Genomic DNA, 17,803 nt, shown 5'->3' on the forward strand with positions numbered 1-17,803 from the left:
CATCATCAGGGCAATTGATTTTAGCGGTACTGTAATAGAAAATAAATAGGCATAATTATTTAAAAGAACAACATTAAAAACTGGATTCCTACAAATTCTGAGGCAGGGCCCACATACACAGCATTCTGGTTTTCAGTAATCCGAAAGGTCACCTAAAGAATAAAGATATATATTAAGGGCAGATTAACACAATTACTTGTTTAATGAGATACTCAAAGAGGGATGGTATACTTAAAGTTGTGTAATCAGTGTATTTGATGCACGACTATGCCGGATTACATATGTACTGCTCAGATGAATGGATGCCAGTTGTATTAAACTGTATGCATCTAAGAATGAAAGAAATGCTCCCATTGTATTTAGATTTTAAGATTAAAGGCTAATTTAGCGACTAGTACTTTTATTTCTTGTGGTATAGTTTAGGTTACTAATTAGCAATGCTTAAAGAAGACAGAGATAGGATAACTATGAAACCCCAGGAAGCTCACAGGTGAAGCTAGCTAAGAAATCTCAGGATGCACTTCTTAATGAGGCCCGGTGCGTGGCCCGAGTTAGAAAGAAGGGAGTAACTGACTCTAATTGGACGTGCTTTTAGGCACGTTTTACCGATTTTGTTTTTAATTGAACTGCCTTTTATCCAGTTTTGCTCTTTGTTTTAAAATTGTTTGCCCTGCATCATTTGCCACCTTCCTTAGCTACTCTTCAGTGCAGGTGCTCACTGGTTTTCAGAAAAGCAAACAAAGAACCAATGTTGAAGAGCAATTACCTTTATACCCTGATAAATACATGACAATACAAGTGGCAATTTTGATAAGACACTGTGTTGGTTTCCACCAAATAGTATATGCGCCGGTTCTTGAACTTTTTGATTAATTGGTTAGGTTAAATGGTATCTCTTTAGTGGTATTCCAAACCAGTATCCATGAACCATAATACTGCTGATTTTGTATTTACCAGAGCTTCATCCAGAAGCAAAGTGAGGACAAGAATCCTGTTACAATTAAACCTTTCAATAAAATTACACATGGAGCAAAGCATGTCAATAGTTTTGGCTAATCAAACACCCTAGAACTCAGAATAGAAACTGGTGTTTAGTACACTAGCCTGAAAACACAGAGGTAGCAATCCTTCCTATTGCATGAGAAATGAGTGAATGGCAGTTGCTGGAGCAGCTGCACAGATGCAGAACCACTTGACCAGCAAAAAATCAGATGGTACAAATGTTGGGAAGCCCTAAGATTCCTTCTTGTGATCTTTATGTCTCTCTGATGGGCTGCAACAAATGTGTTCTTTTGTGGAGGATGAAAGGGTGAAAAGATGCCCTCAAAAGGTCTAAATCAGTCAGTATTCTTGAAGTAAATAGAATGATGTATACACTTGTTGGTTCTTTTTTCACATATAAAGAGCAAAGCCTGCTACTCTGATACAACAGTATTTCTGATGGATACGTCTAGTCCCATATTCCTCATCTTGAGAAAAACCCAAGGTGCCAGACGGATCCAGAGAATTCTTCAGCAGTGCTCTTCCATGCTGGTAGGTGATGCTATGTGGATCTGTGGTGACTCCGTACCACACCGGAGGTGACTGAGGGTAGCCGTATATAAGTACCTACTGATGTCCATTCCGCCCATGCAAATCCTGAGCTCCCACCCTTTTCACTTTTTTCTGACAGCTCCAAAACTTTTTGCAGTGTTATACGGAATTCTGTCCGCACCAAAAATAGGATTCAAACTGTCCTAAAAGTATAGGAAGCTGATGCCAGGCAAAGAGCTGCATCAGATGTGCTTTGGTTCTAGACACAACTCTAAATGATGCAACACACATGCCATCATGCATCTCAGGGCGATTTGGGACCAGGAGGTTAAATCTTTTACCAAGCACAAGAACAGGTCACAGTCGAAGCATGGGTCCCGCTCCACGTTTCGATCCAGGCCTCGAGGCTGCTCCTGTGAAATATTCACTTCTAGGTCGAAGACTTCTTGTAAGTACAAGTTGAATTTTATACACAAACATAAGGCAATGGACACCATCACACTACTTGAAATCTAGCGAAGGGCTACATCATGGAGATTGCACTCCTCTGATGTCTCTTGAGTCCAAACTGATCCTGCAGTTGGTCCAGGCATACCGGACTCCTTCAGGCCATGCAGACTTTGGCACTAAACGTCTAGACTGACGCCCAGGTCCATGCAGATTCATTATGTATCCGTGCTGACACAGATTCCACTGGTGCCAATCAATGATTTGATGCCGATCTTGAACGCTGAAGTGATAACCTGATCCAGGACAGTGTCGGACTCCGAAAGTATAACCAGTGGTTATACAGCCATATCTCTGCCCAGATGCTAGTACCAAAAGAAATTTCATGACGATTTTAATTCTTATTCAGTCCCAATGAAAGAAGCACTTGTTTTATCTCAAGACACACAATGATGATGAGGAAGGGGAAAGGTTGCTCCCTTCTCATTAGACTGAAGATTCTTTGTATGTAGACTTACTAAATACCACTGGGCTACATACATCTTGTAAAACATAGTTAGATTTGCCACCTGGCCCACCAGCAGAAGAAAGTGCTTTGTTTGCAGTGGTGTCTCAGAGGGCAGCTAAAGAAGTAGAATTGTAGTTGCCCACTGTGTAGATGAAAATAAATGTATGGATTCTCCAACAAGGGCCAGCTTCATGTGAGCCTTTGTTGTCATTTAATGCACCACTTAGATTCCCTCCTGTTTATCAGGTATTCTTTAACGGCAAGTCAGCCTATGGCTTGGCAGCCTATACTAGTGACAGAGACTTACTACCTAAGCACCTTACAGTGGAGAACTTTATTGTTCAGTATAAAAATGGTTAATCTTAATTCCTGTCCGACCAATCCTCTGGATAGTGAATTAAAAACAATTTCTTTTCTGAAAGTGAATGCATTCTTTGGCCAGTATAATATTTAGATTTATTAAAGCTGTCTGCCTTTTGGGGAGGTACACCCATATTCTATAGCACCTGGCCAGCACCATCTTTCTGGCTATCCAAGAGGAGCTCTGAGTGTTCCCAGCCCAAATAATATGTAGTGGTCCAGACGCAATCAGTTATGTACTCAAGCTGGCCTAGGCAATACAGACTGCATCAGCAGAGCTAATGGCACCAGTGGCATGCTCAGGAGGCACCCCAGATGCGATTAACCAGATTTTCAGAAGACCAACAAGCAACCTTAATGGACAGGCCCCAGGCTCTTTGGAGAAAAGGCTTATTCAGCATTATAATGATTTAAGAACAGTCACGCCACACAGCACGATCTGTATTGCTATTAGTTCAAGGTGGGCCAGAAACATTTTCAATTTACGATGCTCTCCTTCAGCCTTATCTCAACCCTCCGAGTGTTCACAGAAGCAATGGTGGTGGTTGCTGCCCATTTTTGTGGATTGGGACTTTACATATTCCTGTACCTTAATGGCTGGTTGCTAAAGATGGACTTGCAGCAGTCAGATATAGAGCACCCTTCCGATGTCTGATGCACTCCTTATATCACTTGGCTCCCCATTAATGAGCCAGACCCCCACCTGTGCCGAAGATTTCCATTCATTGTGATAATCCTGACACAGCGGTATTCCAGGGCCTTTCTCTGCTTCAGTAAGATTGGCACACTCAGGATATGATTATAATGTTTTTGGATCAGTATGTGTCTCTATGAGGATGGCTCAGAGGCTTCTTGGCCTCCTGGGATTGTGCATCCTTCTCTTCCCAAATGCCAGATGCATATGAAGGCCCTGCAGTGGACCCTAAGATATTAGTGGGCACAGTATCATGGATATCTCTCTGACTCCATCCATATCTCATAGGAGAAAGCTCAGGATCTTCTGTTGTGGCGACAACAACCAACCTGACCTGCGGCAGGCCATTTCCTTTACACTCCCAGAGTTCACGGTGATGACAAATGCATCACTGTTGGGTTGGGAGGCCATTTGGAAGAGGTGGATATCAGAGGCCTCATGATGGGGATAGCTAGCTCCATATCAGTCTTCTAGATCTTGGAGCAATTTTTTGTCCCTAATAACCATCCTGCGTTCATCAAAAGGAGGCGTTTGCAGTGATACATTCTCTAGATTCTTCTATAAACACAGAAGTCCGTTTTCTAGACCCTCTGGCACCAAATCAATGTGCCAACCTGAATCAGAAAACGAGTTGTAGTACAACCATTTCATAACCCACTGAGCAATATTTGAGTGAGATTTGTTTCAGGTAATGATTGTTTGCATGAGACATTACAAGAATAGTGGAATCCTAACCCCTTTTAAATAACTACATGTGCAAGAATACTAGAACACAAGGGATGAATTTAAAATATTTATTTAAAATCAGAATCCAACAATGTGAATTGCAACCATAATGAGAACATTGCATACAACATAGCAATGTTCATCAGAAGATGGAATCTCACTAACATGACTGCAATGATAAACCTATAGCACTCTACCCTCATTATGCTATTGTAAGCACTAGCACAGCAGAAAAAAACTATTTTGAGTTTCAGAGATGGCAGATACCCACATACCTGTTAGGCATGTACATAATAGAACTTATGATCAATGCAGTCTCAAGATCTGTTCTCGTCTCACGAGGTCAGCTGCGAGTGAAAGCTAAATGCATCCCATCCTGGTAGCCTTCAATTGGAACCTGAGCTATGATTCTCTATATAACCTTATTTCATTGTTAAAAACGCTTAGCATAAACAATTAATAGGAAGTGATCTGATGCCCTTTGATATATTTGCTTTCTGATAGACTGTATTCTTTTGAATAAAAAAATGAACAAGACACATAGTTGTCAACCTTCTTGAAACTCTTAGAAATCAATAACTAATGTAAAATAAAGAAGTCAGCATGTAGATTAAATACTGCAAAATATATTCACAAAAGCTTGGTTTGCATATTGCAGAACATAATGGTATAAACTTGGAACACATCATATTGATTAGACTCATTCATTTTTGATTAACTGACTGGCACCTGCAGCTCAAGCAGGGTAATACCCAGAGTAGAAAACATATAGGGCCTGATTCTAACTTTGGAGGACGGTGTTAAACCGTCCCAAAAGTGGCGGATATACCACCTACCGTATTACGAGTCCATTATATCCTATGGAACTCGTAATACGGTAGGTGGTATATCCGCCACTTTTGGGACGGTTTAACACCGTCCTCCAAAGTTAGAATCAGGCCCATAATAGTCATAACAGCAGGTCCACACGGACAACACAAACGCTATGTGGTACTTCATTAAGCAAGGTGTTATTGGGTCCTGGACTCTGTGGCAGGAGATGTTACCCCTATGAAGGTAGTGGGTCCAGCAGGTAGTATTTTTTATTGACAACCACCTGGTGGGCTCTGAACACCTGAGCGAACCTACTGAGAAGGCATTGTCGAGGGGATCATGGGTTGTGTCTTTGTCCAAGAAGGCTGTGAGCATTTACATCAACCTCACAAATCATCATAGCAGGGGTGATCAGCTCTTTGCGTGTGCTTTGAGGGCAAAAAAGTGGAAGGCAGTGCAGAAGAGGAGTTTGTTGTGGTGAATAGCCCTCTGTCCTCACTGTTCATGAGGCAGCCTGTTGAAATCCTGCCGGCTTATTCCACCAGGGCCAAGGTTGCTGCAATGACTCTGCAGAGGAGGCAACTGTTTTGGAAATCTCCCTCCCTGCAACATGGGCATCGGTGCATATGTTCACAAAACACTGTTAAACAGTCCGGTTTTTCAGAACGGTCACTTTGTCTGCTTGGTTCTGCAGGACCTTTTGGTCTGAATCTACTCGCCAACCCTAGCTCCTTTTCGACATGCTGCTGTGGCATGTATTCTAAAGTTGAGGAATCTGCACTTAGATGTCTCTGGCAGAGGAACAGGTTTCTTAGCTTGGGTAATATTCTTTCTGAGGGATAGTCTACTTCACTACAGATTCCTCACTGCACATTCTCCTCAGAGTTCAGTGTAGTCGCCTTTTACCATGTTAAAAGGTCTCACTTTAGGAATGAGCACATTGTCTCAGACAGTTTGTTCTGTGCCCCACATCTGCAAGTGCAGAAAGAGAAAGATGCAAGAAACTGACATCAGAGCATAGGGGTGGCACTTATATGGGACTTTGCTTTGTCGCTTTTGGGCCAGGACACAGTCACCATGGAGCCAACACTGCTTCAGATCTGCTTTGGCACTTTGGGATATTGTAAATGTGAGGAATCTGTGGTTTGATGGAATATCCTTCAGCCAGAGTGTTACTGAAGGTAAACAACTTTTTTTTTGGAACAATGTATTCTAGTAAAGTTCAAAGGTTTTTAAAGGAGACCAGGTAAGTAGACTAGCACACTCGTTGTAGCAATTGTAATTGAGATAACAAAGTCTGAAGGAAAAGTGACCCTGGGCACTTAGAACAAGTGCCTGCTCCTAGATTTGGTCACTGATAGCATGCCACACTGTTGAGGGAAAATATACAAAACAATTCAGCTTTAAAGAGCTGTGCGTAAGGATTGTCCCCCTCAGTGATAGTGGCACATGATCCACAAACAGTCAGCATTTATATGTGCATGATTGTTTTTTGCTGGTCACTTTTCCTTATCTTTGACGAATGTCGTCCTACTCCCCAGATTATTCACACAATACCTTTTACATGGATTTTCATTATGGAGAAAGGCAGAGAAGTGTGATATCTCTTTACCGTTTAAAAAAAATCAACATAAACGTGCTGATGCGACTGGTATTACACCACTACCGAAATAGGCTAAACAAATCAGTATGAAATCAGACTGATGGTGTCGAGAAGAGTTATTATGAGGCTATGCGACAAATGAGGGGCACTGGAGTTCAAGGCACAGTGTGGGAACATAGGATATTTTGGTCAAGGCTCTAGTCTTTGTCTGCCGTTACGAATATTCCTAAGTATTTTAACCCCTCCCTAGCTACGTGTAAGTTCCCTGGGATAGGCAGCTGCTCCTGGATCCCCACCACTGGGTACAAACCGGACTTGTCCCAGTTTATTTTGTAGCCTGTATGTGCCCCATCTTGTTCAAACACGCAAAATAGGCTTGGTAGGGTCTCACTGGGGGAGCACGTGACATAAAAAAAAATGTAGTCTGCTTATAATGAAATCCTTTCATCTTCTCTGTCTTTGCCCCTTATGCGGAATCCCGCTATATCCGGGTGTTCCCAGACAATGAATGCTAGGGTTCCAGTGTGAGGGCGAGCAACAGTTGGGAAAAGGGGCAATCCTGTCTCGTCCCTCTCTCCATGGTGAATTCTGCCGATGTTGCCCCATTTACCCTAGTCGTGGCCACCAGGTTGTTAAAAAGTAGCTGTACCTAGGTCAGGAATTTAGGGTCAAACAAGTCTGTGTCATGAACGGCCATGGCACAGCATCAAATGCTTTTTCAGCATCCTATGATAGCACCTAATGTGGGTCTTCACACTTGTCAGTTATGGAGCCTGCATAAGTTGAACCTGGTTGATCTCTTTGGCATAAAGCCTGCTTGATCTTTGTGGATGAGGGAGTCTATAATTGGTATCACACGTGTGGCGAGTATTGTTGCCAGGATCTTCGTCTCCATATTGAGGAGGGAGATCAGGCGGTAGGAGCCACAGTCAGTAAGGGATTTCCCGGCTTTACTACTATTGTGGCTCTGCGGAGGTCTGTCAGGAGGGTGCCCTCATCTCTTACTGCTAGGAACAGTTTGAGTAGATGTGGGCTTAGGATACCCGGGTTTTTCCTGAAGAATTCTGGTGGAATCCCGTTTGGGCCAGGTATTTTACCTATTGCAGTTACTATTTCGGGAAGGGTTATTTCTTCTTCAAGGTTTCTCTGTCTTCTCTATCCAGGAGTGGAACCATTGTGGTCTCCAGGTAGTCATTTATTTGTACTGCACCTGCTAATGGATGTGCCTTGTAGAACTCATGCTAGTATCTCGCGAACTTGGATGTTATTGTCTGGTCTATTTCACAATGTATCCCCTTTCATCCTGTATTTTATGCACCCATCGTGCCTCCATCTCCCTCTTCCCTAGGCATGCCAGTAGCCGCCCCACCTTGTCCTCCAGTCTCATAGAGACAGTGTTGCATTACTTAGAGCTGTGTCTTTGTTTCCTTTTTGACTAAGGACCGATATTCCCTTCGGAGGATATCTATCCTCCGAAGGGTGTCTGAGTCTGCTACCGTCTCTAGCTTCCTTTCTAGTGCGACCAGTCATCTTTCTAGGGTTTCCATTACTCACTCTTCTTTTTTCCATTTATGGGCTATAATGTTTTGTGCTCGATCTTGTAGTACTGTTTTGTAGGCCTCCCACAGTGTGACCACCAAGTCTTAGTCCTTGTTTTCATTAAAGTACAACTCTGTGTCAACCCTGAACTCATGGGCAACTACCTCATCTTTCAGCTCCCATGCATTTAACCGCCAACCGGCTGGGTCCCGAACCTGATCCAAACGGTTGAGTGATCTATTAGATCACTGGTTAAGTATGTTTCTTTATCTGTTGTTTGGACTACTCCTGCTGGGGTGAATATATAGTCCAGTATAGAGAATACTATATGTGTACCTACGTAATAGGAGTACTGTCTTCTTGGTGATTACGTCTCCAGAGGTCGACCAGCCCCAATTATTTAATTAATCCTGCCAGTATAGTTGCGCTCTCAGATGTTATTTGTGGGCCTGATCGATCCGTGTCTGAGTTGACTAAGTCATTGAAGTCCCCCCTGCTGCCCCCCATCCCTCCCACTACATGAATAGAGGAGTCTGTTCGTGCAATATTTTGGCCAGTTTATCCAATGCCAGACGTTGTAGCCGCAGAAGGGCATTACACTGATAAAGGTTACATCCCTCCGTCCCCACTGTCCCCTCACTGCCACGCATGTTCCGTTAGGGTCCACCGAGGTCTTCTCCGTCATGAATGGAGCGGTTTCCCTAATCAGAATGGCCACACCCCTTGAACCCGTGGTGTATCCTGCGTGCGCTAATGTCATGTATGCCCCTCTACCCAGGACCTTGCAGTGTGTGCCCCTGATATGGGTCTCCTGTAAGCATGACTACATCTGGTTTGTGTCTCTTAATATATGTGTCCACTAGGCCACGTTTTACTTTGTTTCCTAATCTATTAGCCTTCTACGTCATTATGGAACTACTTTCGCTTGTTACCTGGTGTGTTTTTTCCCATCTGTCCTATACATGTGAGCCTGGTGTCTTGTGCTGCTGTCCCTGTTTTTGTCCCCGTGTTTAATCCTTTTTCTCCTCTCTTGTTTGAATTTGGCTTTCCTCCTTGGTGAGATGAGAATTCATGTCTTCGTCACTCCTCTCTACCCCCAGTGTCTTGTGTGAGATTATTTCACTTCAGACACTGCAGTGCCTTCTCCCCCAGGGAATCAGGGGGTGCGTGATTCCCGAGGATCACTGAGGAACCTCTAGATGGCCTGTGTTCTGTTAACTTAACCCTCAAAACTGTAGTAACTGTCTGAACAAAATTCCCCAAAACCGGCATCTGACTCCCGACCTCCAAAGTGGCCCTGTGAGTGTGTACCCCCATATATCTAAATCTTCTCGCCAGCAGTCCGAGAGGCCTGTAGCCCACCACCCCAACCCCAACCCTTACCCTTATATCTCAAACCTGTATGTCTCTCCAGTCAGCAGGTGCCCCTGTCAATATGACTGTCCAGATGAGCCCCGCACTGACTCAGTTGGTCTTTCACCGCTGAGTAGGGGGTGCTCACTAGGGGGCACTCCCTTGTCAATGATCTCTGGCCCCGGATCACTGCCCTAGTCCCACGGTGGTGTCTTCTGTGATGGTTTCTGTGGCCAAGGCATACGATGGGGATATCCCTAGATCACTTTGTAGGTGAGCTATCATTTTGATCAACTGATGGGGGGTGTTGGAGACAGTCTGGGTCTTCTTCTGTATATCCATGTGTTGTTTCTGCTTCATTTGTTTTTGGTGACTATAATGCGTTCTCCCTCTGAGTCTGGCAAGATCCGGCTCCCCACAGACCTTGCGACGTGGTGTCGCAGCGCTGCCTCTGCAAGCATTGACTCTTCCTCCTGGGCTTCAGACTGTTCTTCGGCCGGGCCCCCTCTCATCCTGTGTTGCGCACATTCATACCCTGCTTCCCTCTTTCCACTAAGTGCGGGTGCGCTCTAGCCATGTCCATGCGTCCTCCAGGGTGTGAAAGAAAAACGTCTTCCCTCTAAAATAGGACCTTCAGTTTTGCAGGGAAGAGGAGCATGTACTGAAGTTGGGGATTCCACAGTTTCGCCTTAACAGGGTAGTACGTGCGCCTCTGTTTCTTTACATCTTGGGTGTAGTCAGGAAAGATTAGGATTTTTGAGTTCTCGTGGCAGACATCTCCTTTCTTGCGCGCTTCTGTAAGGATCGTGTCTCGGTCTTGAAAAATCAGAAATCGTGCGATTACTGGTCTCGGGGTAGGAAGGGGGCACCCGGTGGTGTCCTGCTCCCCATGTTTGTGAGCGCATTCAATTATGAAACATGAGGATAGCTTTTCAGGGGAAATGACGTGATGCAGCCAGGAGTCTAGAAACTGAAGCATGATGGGACCCTCAAACCCCACCCCCTCAGAACCCCACAAATCTTAAGTTGTTTCATCTAGCATGGTTCTCCTTATCTTCTACTCTCCAGAGTGCATCTTTAGTGGATGTTCTGGTCTCCGTCATTTCTATACAGAGGTCTCAGGCCGTATCTTTCAGCTCTGAGATTCAGTTTTTGGCCATTGTGACTCTCTTTGCTACATTGCGAAGGTCCTGCTGCAAAGAAAAGACGTCTGATCGCACTCCCCCCCCCCCCCCCCCCCCCCAAACTGCAGTCCAGGGCCTCTCTGGAAGACTGTACTGCCAGAAGAAGGGCGCAGTTGTTGGGAAATTCAGTTGGTGTCCTGCTCTGCCTGGGGGGGCTGTGGGGGAAGGTTGTCACCACTTTTGTGTAGCGGTCTATCTTTCCCTGGTGAGGGGGTTTGGGATTTTTGTCTATAGCCATCTCTCCCCGATCACTACCGCCTCATCACCATTCCACTAGGCACCTTGGGTAGTGGATTCTTGTCACTTTTTGAACCTCTGTTGTCTACCGAGGGCATGGAAAGGTGGGGGGAGGGATAAAAACAGTCCCCACTCATCTCACCCTAATTCACTTCACTCTCCCCAGGCAGGGCATGGGATACAGCAGTGGTATCAACATTGGTAGGGGAGAAGTGCTCCTCAGCTCCCACTCCTCTGTCTCAGGGCTGCATGGGCACGCCTGGTGTGTTGTGTTCCTATGGGTCAGATCTGGTACTTTCAGGGCCTGAATTTGTCCAGTGGACGCTGTGGTCTCTCTTTGTGATGGGTCCCCTCCCCCTGCTGTGGTTTGGAGCGCCCCTCTTCCAGTCCTATCATGCCTTCCTCCCAGGAAGGGGTGCTAGACCTTCCTCGCCCATGACGTTGGGTCTTCCTTCACCTCGCTTGGGGCTTTTTGCTAGCTTCCTCCCCAGATCCTCCCAGTGGTTTTCCTTTTTTTTGGCCCAAGCTGCTTTAGTCACCAGCTGATCCTTCTGTTCGAGAGTCCTGCCATCCCCTGGAAGGCTGTAGGTAGCAGGGTTTGGAGGCGCAGTGCCCCCTCAGGAGCGTGTGTGGAGGTCAGCTCTCTGCCGGACTCCGGGGGGGTGGCCTGTTGTTGGACGCTCCTCCTGCCACACTTATTGGGGCTTCTCGGTGTGCCCCCTTCTGGCAGTGTTTTTTTGCCCATTCTAGAAAGGTCCACTAGTGCCTGCCGGCCTTCTCTTACTAGGCCCAACACAGGCCGCCGTTCCATCAGTCTGTGGTTGCCAGGGCAGGGTTGGGGTCGCACAGCAATGTCTGATGTTGGAGCTCTGTCTCCAGCTAGTCAGTCACGTGTCTAGCACTCGTCACTACCACCCATCCCATCTCACTGTAATTCAGCGCATGCCTAGCTTCTCATGTCAGATGATGGCAGCTCCATGTCGCAGAACTGGCCAGATACCTGTCCACTGGCAGGCCAGCACACGTGGTGAATTGCGGAGCATGAATTTTGTCATCAAACACTGGTTGCAACTGATCTTTTCAGGATTTTATGGTGGGCCATTCCAGAGCACACTTGCAAAGCGACAGTCTCTGTCGCCATCTTGGCTCCGCCCCTACTTCCATCATTATTATACATCTTTCATTGACATTCCTGTTTTAAAAAAGTCTGTCTCTCTTGTTGTCTATACACCGCAATTGTGTAAAGTAGCTTGTGTAATAAGATTAGTTTGTGTGTAGAAACACTTTTAAACTTCACCACCAGAACAGTGACCTAGTGCACACCTGCATATCAACTGAGTTATATGTACTCTAGTGACTTTTCGAGGCCCTGACCCCATGGAGTAGGCTAATACAAGACACAATAACCCTCTGTTCCAGTCTGTGTTAAACAAAGGGACGTGTACGTCCTGCATTTACTCCTATAAAATAAGCATTGGCAAAGCCATAGGGCTCAGCCGTGCAAGAGCTATTGGCTTTATCTGATAAGATTGCTTACCTTAGAATTTTCCACCAGGCGTCAGAATGGATCCGGAGATTTTTTCTTCGAGCAGTCCCCTTGCGCGTCGGTTGACTCTGTGGGTGACGTTGGTGTCGTAGTCGCTGTGATGACGTCGAGAGTAGAACATAGGTGTGCCGCCTCAGCGCAGTGACGTCAGTTCTTTTCTTTCCGTGGCACCCGCTGAACCGGAGAGGGCTATCCTGGTCTGTTTTTGACCGACTTTGACTCTTTTGTTGAGGTTTTTGGTGAGTTTTTCGGTGCGTTGAGCATGTCCCAGAAGACTAGTTCCAAACCATGCTAGGACTGTTACCACATGATGTCGGTGACTGATTCGTAACGGGTCTGTTTGTGGTGCTTGGAGCATGACCACGACCCAAAGTCATGCTGCGAGTGCCAGGCCATGCACCCAAAGGCCTTGAGGGAGCGGTCCCTCAAGCTTATGGCAGCCCAGCGCTCGACTTTGTGTAGGTCCCGGTCTCGCTCGAGGGGAAGGTTTCAAGACTGCTCACGGAACCACCACCATTCTTCTTCCACAAAGTCTTCGGGACAAGGTAAGAAGATAAAGAAGTCGAAGAGATCCCGTCACCCTTCCACTTCACCCTATCACTCGGCTGATGCTATGTGGGAGGAGCATCGACGCTTGAGTCCTCCATCTTCAAAGCCTGCTTCTGGGTCTGCTCAGCCCCTCCCCGAGTTTCCAGGAGCCATAGCAACCCCTGCCCAGTTCAGAGAATATTGTGGGTCCATGATCCTCACTTTTGGGCAGACCGACCCAGATACAGTGCCTTCGGGCCCAAGGGGTTTGGTCGGGGGGGCCCCGGGTTCTGCGCTGGCTGATTCGACCACTGAGGTCCCCTCCAGATCCGCGAAGGTGCCGGTGTTACCATTAGGACCTTCCCAGGCACGGGTTTGATTCTCGTCGCTCCCGACGTCGATGGTGCCCACCATCAACATCGATCCGATCCTCATCCCCAGTTACTCAGAGCGACGTCGGCTGACGCTGCCCCTGTCTTCGATGGGGCCTAATCACCCCAGGTCAGATTCTGACCCTTTTTCTTATGGGTACAAATTTGGGGAAGGATTGGAGGGCTCCCTAGACCCTTATGAATACTAGGATGACCCTAATTTGGACTAGGCACAGGAGTTGGGCGAGGCCAGTGGCCTGGACACTTCTCCAGACTCTGGCATGCAGTCTTCTCCTACCATGGCTATAGCAGGGGGAGCGACTTATTCTATGGTGGTCAGTAGGGCGGTTGAGGTCCTTGGCCTTGAGCTGCCCACTGTTCAGGTCAGGTCAAATCTCCTGACGGAGGTGCTTCAGCCTGGGGCTCCCACATCTGAGCCTCTTCTGCCATTCAATGAAGCCCTCACCCATGTCCTGTTGGGTACTTGGTCCAGAGCCAACACAGGGGCACCCATGAACAGGACTATCGCACACACCATCTGCCCGCCCCGAACAACCCTAAATTCCTGTCCCAATACCCCACACCTGAGAGTCTTGTCATCCAGGTATTCTCATCCTCAGGCGCATTCCCTTCCACACCCCAGGATAAGGTATCAAAAGGCTGGAACAATTTGTGAAAAATATGTTTTCTTCCTTCAGTCTCGCACTGCGGTCCGTGGACACCCCATGCCTTTTGGGCCGCTATACCCACTCTCTGTGGGATACGGTTGCGCAGGTTCTGCAGCGGATACCGGAGGAGGCCCGTACTATTGCCTCCCAAGCTGTCACCGATGGGAGAGATGTGACGAAGTTCACGATCAGATGTGGGCTGGACACGACCGACTCTCTAGGTAGATCGGTTGCGACGACGGTGACCTTGAGGTGCCACGCCTGGCTGCATACATCTGGTTTTCAGGGGATGTCCAACAGTCTCGTATGGGCATGCCCTTTGATGTCTCCCATCTCTTTGGAGACAAGGCGGACTCTGCTTTGGAGAGCATCAAGGACTCCCGGGCTATGGCTTGGTCCCTCTGCCTTTCCACTGCCCCTTGCCTCAAGAGTCTGCCTTTCGTGCCCACGGAAGGGGCTCCCTGTCACATCCCTATCCCAGCCACCATGCCACCCATGCTGTTAGGCCGCTTCGTGACTGGGGATGCAGAATTCATGGTGATGGGACAGGGAACCAGAAGTCTGCCCACTGTACCCCTGCCCCTGCTGCAGCCTCCAAACCCTCCTAGTCTATCCCCTCGCCCCGTTCCAGTTGGCGGCTGGATTCGCCATCACCTGCCCCACTGGGAATCCATCACTACGGACCGGTGGGTTTTGCAGATCGTTCGAATGGGCTACTCCCTCCTCTTCAATGTGCCCCACCAGCCTGCCTCCATCAGTCAGCCATATTCAGGAGGATCATTTGGCACTTCTCCGCCAAGAAGTTGTGGCTCTCTTGGCCAAAGGAGCCATAGAGAAGGTCCCTGCGCGAGAGGTCGGTTGCGGTTGTTATTCCCGCTACTTTCTGGTGCCCAAAAAAGCAAGAGCTTACGTCCTATCCTAGACCTTCGGGACCTCAATCTCTTCCACAAGAAGGAGAAATTCAGAATGCTCACACTGGCTCAGGTCCTGTCTGCCTTGGACCCAGGAGACTGGATAGTAACATTGGACTTGCAGAACGCTTATTTCCACATTCCCATCCTGCCTGCCCACAGACTTTACCTACAATTTGTGGTAGGTCACAAGCACTTTCAATCGCTTCGGCCTTACCAGCGCCCCTCAGGTGTTCATGAAAGTGATGGTGGTGGTTGCCACTCATCTGCGCAGGTTTGGAGTTTTGCCCTCCCCCCCCCCCGCGATGACTGCCTGTTGAAGGCAGACTCGCCCCAGAAAGTCATCTCCCACCTTCAGACTACAGTGAACCTCCTGCATACGCCGGGGTTCACTATAAACGTGCCGAAGTCATACCCGACTCCCTCTCAGACGCTCCCTTTCATCTGAGCTGTTCTGAACACAGTGCAGTTTCGGGCCTATCCTCGGGAAAAGCGAGTCCTTGATATTCAGGCTATGATTCCAATCTTTCAGCCTCTGTGTTGGGTTTCGGTGAGACTGACTCTGAGGCTGCTGGGCCTCATGGCCTCCTGCATCCTGCTAGTGACACATTCCAGATAACATATGTGGGCTCTGCAGTGGGACTTGAAGTTCCAATGGGTGCAGCATCAGGGAAATCTCTCCGACATGGTCCAGATCTTAGAGGGGACTGCGAAAGACCAGCAGTGGTGGCTTTCAGATCTACATTGGGTCCACTGCAGATCCCTCTCCCTTCCGCAGCCAGATCTATCCATAGTGACAGATGCGTCACTTCTGGGATGGTGCGGCCACATGGGAGAGGGGGAGATCAGAGGCCTCTGGTCTCTGGTGGAGTCTGGGCTCCATATCAGTCTTCTGGAGCTCCAAGCGATCAGGCTTTTGTTGAAAGCGTTTCTTCCCTCTCTCAAAGGGAAAGTAGTGCAAGTGTTCACGGACCACACTACCGCCATGTGGTACTGCAACAAACAGATTGGAGTAGGGTCATGGACCCTTTGTCAGGAGGCACTGTGCCTCTGGATATGGCAGGAACATCAGGACATTACCCTGGTGGTTCAACACCTGGTGGGCTCTCTGAATGACAAAGCAGATGAACTCAGACGTCGATGCATAGCCGATCACGAATGGCGTCTCCATCCGGAGGTGGCGCAAGGTCTCTTTCAGCAGTGGGGAGAGCCTTGGGTAGATCTGTTCGCCTCCATAGAGAACGTGCAATGTCAGCTGTTTTGCGCATTGGAGTTTACAAGGCGGCACCTTCTCTGAGATGCTTTTCTTCTTGAGTTGAACTCCAGCCTCCTTTACGCTTCTCTGCCTATACCACTTCTGTCCAGAGTTCTCAAGAAGATCAGGAATGACCGGGCCTAAGTTATTTTGGTGGCTCCGGACTGGGCAAGGAAAGTTTGTTATCCCAAGCTGTTGAGTATGACCACGGATCCTCCACTCAGACTGCCTCTTCGGGAGGATTTTCTGTCATAGCAGCAGGGAACGGTTCTCCACCCAAACCTGTCTAATCTCGGCCTTCATGCATGGAGATTGAGCGTAGGCAGTTGACAGGTTTTGACCTTCCACCCGAAGTCTGTGACGTTATCTTGGCAGCCAGGCCTTCCTCCACCAAAACGATATATGCCTGTCATTGGCATAAATTTGTGGCATGGTGTACCAGCAAATCTGTTGACCCCCCCCTCTGCTTCTTCTGAAGTTCTTTTGTTCATTCTTTCTTTAGCCCAGCAAGGTTCTGCTTTGGGCACACTTAAAGGGCATTTATTGGCTATTGCGGCCTTTCTTAGGTTACCTGATCAGCCTTCACTCTTTAAGTTTCCTATTGTCAATTGATTCCTCAAAGGTCTCACCCATTTATTTATTTCCACTCCATTTATCATGCCTCAGTGGGTCTTCAGTCTTGTCCTTGCTTTCTTAATGTGTTCTCCATTTAAGCCGATGCACAGTTGTCCATTACGGCTCCTTACTTTCAAGACTGTTTTTCTTGTTGCCATTACTTCTGCACGCAGAGTGAGTGGCCTTCAGGCTCTTTCTTCAAAGCCCCCATACTTGTTTGTGCACCCTGACAAAGTGGTGTTGCGCGCTAAGGCTTCCTTCCTTCCCAAGGTCATTATGGCTTTTGTGTAGGCCAGCCCATCACCTTGCCTACTTTTTACGCACCCCCACATCCTTCTCATGAGGAGGAGAAACTCCACCGTCTGGACCCAAAAAGAGCGTTGGCATTCTGTCTAAATCGTACTAAAGATTTCCGGGTGGAAGATAAACTCTTTGGATATGTGAGTGCGAAGAAAGGTAAGGTGGTGCAAAAACTTACCTCCTCTCAATGGGTACTTTTTTGCATCAAGATGTGCTACGCTTTGGCCAAGAAGCAACCCCCTGATGGCTTGGGTACTTATTCCACCAGAGCAACTGCTGCTTCCACTGCGTTAGCATGCGGAGTTCCTGTCCTGGATATCTGCCAGACAGCTATGTGGGCATCCTTGCGCACGTTTGCTAAACATTACTGCCTGGACAGTCAGGTCCGTCAGGACGGCTACTTTGGTCCTTCGGTTTTGCAGGACTTTCTAGTATGATCTTTGTTCTCAGCCCACCTCTGAGGACGGCATTGCTTGGGTATCTATTCTAAGAGACCGGAATCTGCAACTAGAAGTCTCTTTCAGATGTACAAGCTACTTACCTTTGGTAGCAGCATATCTAGTAGAGACATATTCTAGTAGCAGATTCCTTACCGGCCCACCCATCCTCCCC

The 17,803-nt window shown here is 47.5% G+C and overlaps 1 protein-coding gene across 5 annotated transcripts in view; it reads left to right on the forward strand.

Moving 5' to 3' along the window:
* CCDC186 (coiled-coil domain containing 186) overlaps nucleotides 1-17,803 on the forward strand; it is a 608,776-nt gene that overhangs the window by 544,365 nt on the left and 46,608 nt on the right. The window lies entirely within an intron of this gene.

The sequence above is a fragment of the Pleurodeles waltl genome, chromosome 6 (genome assembly GCF_031143425.1).
Source record: "Pleurodeles waltl isolate 20211129_DDA chromosome 6, aPleWal1.hap1.20221129, whole genome shotgun sequence".
Lineage (NCBI taxonomy): Eukaryota > Metazoa > Chordata > Amphibia > Caudata > Salamandridae > Pleurodeles > Pleurodeles waltl.